Below are 10,769 nucleotides of genomic sequence, written 5' to 3'. Positions count from 1 at the left end.
CTGTAACTTCATTTTGGAAGTTACGTGACACATAAAACAACGTTGACTTCTGGTTTCACACGGGACATGAACAACTGTCTCCTGGGTGAAAGTTCGTTTTTTTTTACCCACCCATACATCCCGACCTCCTCCCTACACGGTGTTTGCCGCTATATATACTTGTTCACAATTACATTGATTACATATGAATTTATTTTGCGGGATATATATGAATTACAGTGCATTTACTTTTTGTAGGTATAGCTAGGAACGGTGTATGAGAACAGCATGCAACATGGCGTGAAATGACACGCCAAAAGCAACAAAGGCGTTGTTATTGCAAATGACTTAAAGATTACCGTGTCATTCATCTGACATTTGGTGAGACTGAACTGGTCTCAAGTCACTGCAGACTTTCATTATCTTTCCCTAATAATAAAAAGTTTAATAATGCTCTAGTCTCCACAAGCAGATATTGTTTTGCAGGATTTTGCTGGAATACAAATAAAATATGTTTTGCAAAGACCAGTGCTCGTGGATCTATGACAGTGCTACAGGCAGGCTTAAAAGACTTGTTCTTGCCAGGAAGAAGAATAATTCTTACTGTGGATGGTGATATATCAAGTCCTCAGTCCTCAGATATCCACTCTTATTGGCCAGCTTACTTCTCAGTCTTGTGAAAATATGACTTGATTTGTATGCCAAATAACAGCCAACCAGAAGTTTTAGAAGCACTTTATTTCAAGACTTTGGAGTGCTGGTATCCACAATGAAAGTAATGATTTTTTTTGCTCCCAAAGTACACATAATTTCAAAATGTACCACACTTTATCTCCACTGTGTTTAGGGAGACTTCAGTTGAGCATAAAATTAAATGACACTCACAGAAAACACAATGTTCCCTTTGTCTGAGTTTTGTTCTGCCATAATTACTGTAACACATTATCAAGACACTAGAACATTTTCTACATGAGGTTATTTGGACCATGACCTGCAGGTCATCACTGACGCAGGTGGATAATTATGTCTAATTGTCTTTTGTACAATAAGAACTGAAGACAGAGGAGAGCTGCTGATGGAGGGAGTGAGCGGATGAATAACAAGGTCACAGAGAAAAAGAAGAACAAACTGTGCACTGAAAGGTTTGTCTCTGTGTTTGTGTGCATCTGCCTACATCTGTGCATTATGAGTCAGATCAGGAAGAAGAGATGAGCTTGATTAGATGCACCAGCGGACCGCCATCATCTCCGTTTGTTTCTTCAAAAGCCCTCTTTTCTAAAATATCTTTTTCCACTTTTCTCCAGTTCTGTCCTTTGATGGCAATCTCCTTTTCTCTCTCTGCATCAGCCACTTCCTTAACTTAATCTGGGACGCACAAGAGAAGTCGCTGACACAGCTCTGCTCTCACTGTGGCAACACAATAATCTTATTTCTTTGGAGAATACACAAAATCCCACTCACACCAAGCTAACTGAGCTTTTGACCTTGAACATTTCCTTCAACCTTGTTCAGATCTGAATCAGTCTACTATTTGTATGTAAGTATATAATAAAAAAGTAAAAGCAGAAATATATATACATTAAAAAACAATGAAAGAAGAAGGATACTGATGCAAGATTATGGCCATTTGTGCCATTTGTGAGTGTAGAAATACTATAGCTTTGAGACGGTCTCATCCACTGACAGTCCCCAATGCTTCTGATAGAAAACCAACCAGTTAGTCCTCATCATTGAAGCCTTATCTCCTGTAAAACCAAAACATGGTGTTACAAATCACATCCAATATGCATAAGTTGATCAACGCTGGAACTACTGGAACTTCCTTTGGGCGTCCCATGTATGATTACATTTAAGTCTCAGAGCTAAACATCTATAAAGGATACATTTCTGGTTATCTTTCAGTTGTTCAACAATGAACCACTTTGAGGCTAACATCTTTGTTTGGATTAAGAAGTTGAGCCATAACTTTGTAAATAAGTAAAAAAAAAAAGCAGCAGACAGAATGTTTTTAGATTTAGATTGATAGAAGAGTCTGAGGATTGTAGAAATACAGTGGTAGGTTTTGCCTCCTGGATTTTTGCAAGATCGCCAGTGATTTATCTCCTAAAAAAACTATTGATGAGCTCTGTGAGACTTGAATGTAATTATAATCAGCGAGAGACACAAACTGTGTCTAGTAATACTATTACTTTGTCTATCAATGTCTGGAATCATAAATATTTTAGGGACCGTGTGTGTAAGATAGCATAAGCCAATTTATAAAAAGCATACACAGATGCATCAATCTCATCCACGCTTGTCACATTGTGGACATTTTTCTGTTGCTATTTTTTACGGAACTAGCCAGGTTGCTAGATAGCTATAGGAATATAACATCCCCATCCTTAATCCTATATATAGATACAAGGCTGTTTGGTCTACAAATAGAAGAAGCAGCTCCAGACAATGACACCAGACCTATTTGAATCCCTAAACAAATCGAAGATGTAAGCAAAAATTCAGCGGTCCAGAGCCAGGCTAAAACTTAGGTAACATTTTATTTGAGTTGTAAAAGTTTCTGTTTTCCTGCGCCTTTGACGGATTGCTTTGTCTCTCATTTCATTGTGGTTTTACATTTTGCTGTAAAGCTCTTTGAATTGCCTCTGTGTTGAAAAGGTATAAAGAAATAAACGTGGCCTTGCAATGCCAGGGCAACCTGACCTGTATTTCACTGCTGATCTGACTGTCCATCTGATACAGTGCGCATACACAGCCCGGTCTCACCAAATGGCGTATGTGGCACGGCAATTTGTCAATTAGAGTGCAATATCAATGCTTGCTTTTGCCGTATCATTTCGCGCCATATAGTCTGTTCTTGACTGTAATGTAAACACATCCACATGAATATGTTACGCTCAGAGCTAGTGATATAGAATAAAAAGTGAGAGTGACTGCTTATGGTGGGGAGTAGTGGAGGTGGATGGGTCCAACAAACACAGGACTTTCAACTATGTTCATGTCCCAAAGTGTTGGGTTATTTTGAAGTTACGTTAGTGATGTCTGTGACGTGTTTTAAGTACTTATGTGACATTGTTTATGTACGTATTTTACGTACTTATTTTAAGCCCAACCCTGATGTTTTTCTTAATCTAACTTAGTGGTTTTGTTGCCTAAACATAACTGCGACCATGATTCACAACGTTAAACATTAAATGTGTTGTAATGACAAGCAAACTGTCCTTAAAATGTTGTGCTATACGCTTCCCATGAGATCAGGTTGGTATATGACTGGATGTGACATGAATTGTAATGGTGCAGCTTCTCAGTCTGTACACATGAACCTGACTGCTTCGTCCTCAACAGGTCAACATCCTAATGAATCCTCTTGCCCCTTTGTGTTGTTCTAATCCCATCAGACCTCACTTCAACACACAAGTTCAGGGTTCAGGCTCCTGACTCTCTGCATGTCTGAAGGATTGGAGCAGCTCAGGTTCACGCCCTCCACCACTCCCTCCCTGCATGCCTCCCTGCCAGGGAGTGCCATCTTATGGTTAGGGCTCACTACTGCACCGGGGACTGATGCACAGGCAGATTTAGTACCGCTGTTTCCCATTAAAGATACATGACTACATTCTTTAGCACCTACGTTTATTGGAAACTAATATTATGATGATAAGGAGTCAGCACACCAGAAGGTCACTGGTTCATGTATCGCCTGATTGGCTGAGCGAGCTTGGAGGAGAAAGTGAATAAATAATACTCTCTTTTCCCTGAACACTTAACGTCCAATTGTCCTTGAACAAAGCACCCAACCTTCAGTTGCTCCCGTAGACCAATCGCTGTGAAGTCTGGTGTGAAGTCATCTTTTTCTGTTTGAATAAAGGGTCAAATAAAACAAAGTGGATTAAGTTAAGCTCTGGACTTTAGAGTGATATTCAAACAGTTAGCGGGTGTAGTGAAGCAGCAATAACACATCACAGTGGTACAAAAGAAAGCAATAAATCTATTGCAATCAGTTCACAAAACCACACATTTCAACATCGATGCATCATCAGTAAATGAAGGTATCCATGCTTTGGAAGAAAATCAGCTCTTTTGCTTCATGGGACAAAACAGGGGGATGAAAATTCAATTCAATTCAATTCAATTCAATTCAATTTATTTTTGTATAGCGACAAATCACAACAGAAGTTATCTCAGGACGCTTTATATATAGAGCAGGTCTATGACCGTACACCATAGTTTAGAGACCCAACAAGACCCAACAAGATCCACCAAGCGCGCTGTGGCCAGGAAAAACTCCCCGATTACTGGGAAGAAACCTGGAGCAGAACCGGGCGCAGGGCGGGCAACCATCTGCCGAGACCGGTTGGGGAAATAGATAGATAGATAGAGAGAGAGATAGATATATATAGAGAGAGAGAGAGAGAGAGAGAGAACCAGCCACAATAATAGCCTACTAGCTGTAATAGCTAATACAAGTAGGACTGATAACACAAAACCAATAGTAGTGGATGTAAAAGAGTGATAATACAACTATCAGAATTGATATCATTGGGTCGTCCCCAGACGGGCTTTCCAGCGGAGCTTCCAGCTGTCTCAGTCCTCCATACATCTGGCTAGCTCGCCAGCACTGTCCAGCATCTGTCCTCAGTACGTCCATGTATGTTGGTGTGGGACGTCCCTGTGATCGATGCTCGTGCGTTGGTTCCCACAGCATCAGAATGCTTGCTGGGAGTTCTTGATGTCTTTGGCAGTGACTGAGAAGTCTCATTCTCCAGGCTGCCACTTTGTCACTAAGCCTTGGTAGTCCCTCGTTAGCATTGGTAGTCCCTAGTACAGACGTATTTAATTAATGATGGTGGCAGTTGGTGTCAAGCAGGCACCGGACGCGGTAGCAGATGCAGCCACAATACCGGAGAAGTGGAAATGCTATCATGTTTATTTACTTTGGTAAAACCTTTTTGATTTTTTTTAAACCATGTGTTAACTGGTGTTGAACCAGTATTTGCCAGTAGCTCCAGGGCTGACTATTAATAAAAGTCCCATGTAATCAGTTGATAACTGTGAACTGCTCTACATCAGCCTCTAGCCTTCACCTCAGCATGCTGTGCATTTTAATTTGGCTGCTCCGGCTCAGCGGTGAGGTAACCGTCTGAGCCCGTCTTGTCTCTGTGTCCATCATTCTTTGGTTCTTCTCTTTCCTCTGTTTTTCTTGTCTTTTACTTAATCTTTCTCTCCCTTCTATTCAGTCCTCCATCTCTGTCTGTCTTTGTCCATCTGACCTTCTTGTTTGCACACACACCATTTATCACAATGCCAAGCACATCTGACTGCAGTATTCTCAGTATTCTCTCTCTCTCTCTCTCTCTCTCTCTCTCTCTCTCTCTCTCTCTCTCTCTCTTTCTCTCTTTCTCTCTCTCTCTCTCTCTCTCTCTCTCCCTCCCAGGCCACAGAAGGACCAGGCAATGACCCTCTGATCAGAGAGATGGAGAAATTACTGAATTAACATTTGGCGATTGATGATTTAATATCTGTCTTTAGACAGAAAGTCTTATTAGTTTTAGTCACATTTTCGACGTTTTTATCCTCTGTAGTTTTAGTCCAGTGTTAAGGTCCAGACACACCAAGCCAACATCAAAGAACTAGTGGCAATGAAGGCTGACTGTTGCGTGGCCTTTGTCTTGGCAAACAAGTTGCATTTGAACACACCGCAAAGACTACAGCTGATGGCCAGTGTTACGGGTTCCGTAATTGTTACTAGGTCAAAACTAATCAGAGTGGTAGGTCTTCCCTATCACGAATCATCTTTGCAGGGCTGGCCCGCCTTGCTGGGATGTCTGATGATGATTGGTGCGGCGTCCTTGCAGCGTTTGCTTCCTCCCGCCCTCTTTGTATAATGTCACCACTGCTGTCCACCGCTCTGCGGCTGGGGCGGAAACCATTTGAATCAGATAAAAGAGGCCTGGGGATGAACGGCACAGGTGGCTGTGATTATCTATTGATCAGTCCACCACGCGGCTTCTTTGTTAATACTTGACTCTGTGTAAACTACTACCTTGTGGTATTAGTGATTAGTATGTTGTTCGTTTAGAACTTAGAAGCATTTGTAACTTTTTTGGGACTGGGCTAGAGATTAGTTTATTTGTTAGGACACATATTGCTGTGCATTTTTGGTTCGATACTTTTCTGTTTAATAACACTAGGTAAGCGAGTGGCTGCCATTAGTGTATTTAGTTTTATTATCCTGAGAGTAGTTGGAGTAGAGTTTTATTTTCTTGTTCATATCAAATTGTTTGCCAGCTCAGCTGTGATTTTAACTTCTAGTTTGTAGCCCTTTTGTTATACTTGTTTATTGATTTCGGCGCCATCTAGAGCCCATTCCTGAGTTGATTTTCATACCAACACACTTTGTGTTCGCTTCTGTTTGCTGCACCTTGTTTGTTGGTTGCCTGCAGCCTGTTTTGCTTTAATTGATTGTTTACTTAACAATAAACGGCTACGTCACGCCTGACTAGGACACGCCTGACTAGGACACGCCTGACTACGTCACGCCTGACTACGTCGGCTTATGTTGCTTCCCTTACCCAAGACTTCATGGGACGTTCTGCGCCTGCGTGAGATGAAATAGCTCTCCACACCAGCAGGTGGCAGGAACAGGAAGACCGAGGACAGCGGATATACAAGATACGTACATGAAACAAAGCGGCACATTTTCACACCACTCTTACCCACCACCTCACTTCCGTTTCTCTTCTCCTGCACTAATTTCTTTAAGCTGAACAACCAGAGTGATATCTCTCACCGATGAGCTCCACCACCGATTCAACATGCTGAATTAGCAGAAAAACCTCCAACTAGACTAGAGCCGATGGTGCGGGACACACCACAAAAACTAGGATGCTCACCGGCGTCCCCAGACTGCCTGACGGCTGACTGCCGGCTTGGTGTTTCAGGGCCTTTAGTTGACGACAACGCAAAAAGTAATTTAGTTAAAAGGTTTTCTCTCTTAATTTTGTCAGCTATTTTTTAATTGAGTCTTAGTCCTGTGTCAGATTCCCTTTTATAGTCATTAGATTTTATCAAACATTTCACTCAGCCAAACCAAAAAAGTTGTCATTTTAGTCAAACTTATTTCACATACAGTTAGGAGAACTCCGAGTAACTGCAAAGCTGCTTCTTAATCATTCAACCTGTGTTTTTCATAATGATAAGATCAAACCTGACTGTGTTCATTAGTGATGCACAGTTCAGTCGCACCCACCGGCCTGCAAAAATATGCGTTAATCAACCAGCCAAACGGTCTGGGTATCATTGGATATTCCGTTTTTCCTTTGGAATTCAGAAAGGAAAAAACGTTTTTTTATTTTTTCGTTTTAAACCAAAAACCAGGAAACGGCCGTTTTCCCGTTTTTCGTTTCTGAATCAAAAAATGAAAAACGAACCCAAACCGGGCCGTTTGTTTGTTTTTGCGAATTCCTTTTCTCATTATTCGTTTTGAATTGAAGAACGGAAGTCACGTGGGTTTTTCGTTTTTTCGTTTTAAACCACAAACGAAAAACGGAATCACGTGGTGCTCTGTTTGTTTTTTGTTTCCGAACGAAAAACGAAAAAACCAAATTAAAAAAATGATCCGATTTAGTTTCTTCAAGTTTCTTTCTGTTATTTTCTGTTTTGAATCGAAGAGCGGAGAACGGCAGTCACGTGACCAGGAAGTGAAGGCAAACATGTCAAAATAAAAGCCAAGAAGATAGTTTGGTCATTCTATAAAAGTGTAACATTATTTAAGCACAGGATCAAAGTAACAGTAGAAGATAAATAGGCTAAATAAATACACAAATAAATACATACATAGATACTTTTTTTTTGTTCTTTTCATTAACACATGAATGTCTTTTATCCAAAAAGTGTGTGATAAATTACAGGGAGGGTCTCTACAGATGTTATACAACAGGGAGGGTCTCTACAGATGTTATACAGAACTCTCACATAATTGACACTTTTCTCTCTCACACTCTTACTATGGGCTGTTTCTTTATGTCGGCAGGTGAGAAGCACTATGTGGCTACTCCTTTCAACACACATGACACTTCCACCTGATCCTTTTACTCCATTAGGAAGGCTGTAGCCGAGTAGTTCTACATCATGATAATGCTGATTTTTCAACAAGCGATTATGACATTAATGCCAGCTAGACAGAATAAAGCTCTGTCTGTCATGACAATAGTACTGGACTGAAGGCCACTTCATCAAAATCATGGAAATTCACAATAATTAGGCCTGTGCTAAAAAAGCCGACGCAAGTAAGCCAAATGATCTTTGGCCTATCGCAATAACCTCCATATTGTGTAAAACCATGGAACGAGTTCTTGCCAACCACCTGACCAGCACAGTGCTAGATCTGCTCCAGTTTGCTTAAATAAGAGCAACAGAGGCCCAGACGACGCTGTGCTGACTCTGCTTAACACAGTCACAAAACACCTTATGCATCCTAAAGGTTATGCCAGAGCTTTATTCGCGGATTTTAGCTCAGCTTTTAACTCAATGAAGACGCATATTCTCCTGAAAAGGCTCATTGATCTCAACATCAACACAGGGTTAGTTGTGTGGATCAGAGAGAACATGTCAGACAGGCTGCCCACAAGGCTGTGTTCTTTCCCCTGTGCTATTCTCTCTTTTTACTAATGAATTTATGATCAATGAGAAACATTTTAGACTGTTTAAGTATGCGGATGACATGGCCTTAGTTGACCTTTTACAGGAAACAGGCCCACTAGGTGAAGCTGCCTATCTGGCCCACACTACAGCCCTTCAGACACGGTGTCACACTAGCCAGCTAGAAATCAATGTGGCTGAGAAGAAAGAATTAATCATGTGCTGCACAAAACAACATTTGATCACAGAGCTAGTTTCACTTGATGGCCAACATGTTGAAACTGTGGGACACTTTAAATACCTCGGTACAGTCCTGGACACCCAGGTGAGCTTCTCTGTAAATACAGAGTATATTTTCAAGAGATGCTCACAGAGACCTTTATCTTCTAAGGAAACTCAGTGGCCTCGGTGTCAGCCGGCAGATTTTAGAATTAGTGTACAAAACTATTGTTGAGAGGGTTTTAACCTTTAACCTTCCTGCCTGGTACGGTCACCTACACTGTAGATAGAAGAATAAACTGTCTAGTATTGTGTCAATGGCAGGCAAAATAGTTGGTAAACCCCAAAAGCCCTTGACTCAACTTTTTACAGAAAGGACGAGGAAGAAGGCGAGGAGTATCCTGGCAGATAGCTCCCATCCTCTCTGCAGCCAGTCGGGAGGAGCTATAGAGCCCCTCTGGCAACTAAACATGTGTTTAAAAAGTCTTTCATCCCAAATGCCATCAATATTCTAAACTCAACACAGTGACTGAGCAGATCTGAGCCACAGACACTGACATGAACTGTTTTAATGTGTAACATAACCTGTCTTTGTTTTTTACTAACTGCTGTCTGGTTTTTAATGTCTGTTGTTTTCTGTGTTTTGTGAGCCGAAGACAAATTTCCAGCCTGGTGAACAATAAAGTTTGATTGTATTGTATTGATCAGATCATATTGAAGGGCCGTCAGCTTTACAATTTAGTTTGGAGGGAGATTCGGTATCAGTGAAGTCAGTGCATTTTATGAGTAGGCCTTCTGTGACATTACCCACCGTAGGGGTCAGAGGTCACCACTCCTCAATCCCCAAGGATTTTCTTTTCAGCCAAATTTTCAATTTTGACGCATTTATAGATGAAAAGTCAAGTCAATAAACATGGTCAATGATAGATAAGTATGGTTGATCAGCATGTTTGCCAACCTTCAGACATCATAGTGTAATATGATGATTAATCAGCCTGAGTTCACTAAAAAACTGAAATCACTAACTTTCTGTATTCTGTTTGGTGGTTTATGATGCTTTTCAATCATTTCTAGCCTATTTGGTATAATATGTAATTTTACTTAATTTGTTCGACATCATGATAATGCAGATTTTTCAACTAGTGGTTATGACATTAATGCTAGCTAGACAGAATAAAGCTCTGTCTGTCATGACAATAGAACTGTACTGAAGGCCTTTCCTTTACTCGGGTGACTCTTTACAGCCGTCTGAAAACAGCAGGTATCTGTTAAATCTACAGTATCTGGAGTGATGAAGTGGCCTTCAGTACAGTACTATTGTCATGACAGACAGAGCTTTATTCTGTCTAGCTGGCATTAATGTCATAATCGCTTGTTGAAAAATCAGCATTATCATGATGTAGAACTACTCGGCTACAGCCTTCCTAGTGGAGTGAAGGGATCAGGTGGAAGTGTCAGGTGTGTTGAAAGGAGTAGCCACATAGTGCTTCTCACCTGCCGACATAAAGAAACAGCCCATAGTAAGAGTGTGAGAGAGAAAAGTGTCAATTATGTGAGAGTTCTGTATAACATCTGTAGAGACCCTCCCTGTAATTTATCACACACTTTTTGGATAAAAGATATTCATGTGTTAATGAAAAGAACAAAACAAAAATATCTATGTATGTATGTATTTATTTGTGTATTTATTTAGCCTATTTATCTTCTACTGTTACTTTGATCCTGTGCTTAAATAATGTTACACTTTTATAGAATGACCAAACTATCTTCTTGGCTTTTATTTTGACATGTTTGCCTTCACTTCCTGGTCACGTGACTGCCGTTCTCCGCTCTTCGATTCAAAACAGAAAATGACAGAAAGAAACTTGAAGAAACTAAATCGGATCGTTTTTTTAATTTGGTTTTTTTCGTTTTTCGTTTGGAAACAAAAAACAAAC

Source organism: Sebastes umbrosus, chromosome 15 (assembly GCF_015220745.1).
Source record: "Sebastes umbrosus isolate fSebUmb1 chromosome 15, fSebUmb1.pri, whole genome shotgun sequence".
Lineage (NCBI taxonomy): Eukaryota > Metazoa > Chordata > Actinopteri > Perciformes > Sebastidae > Sebastes > Sebastes umbrosus.
The sequence above is the reverse complement of the archived record's forward strand: the minus strand, read 5'-3'. Positions refer to the sequence as shown.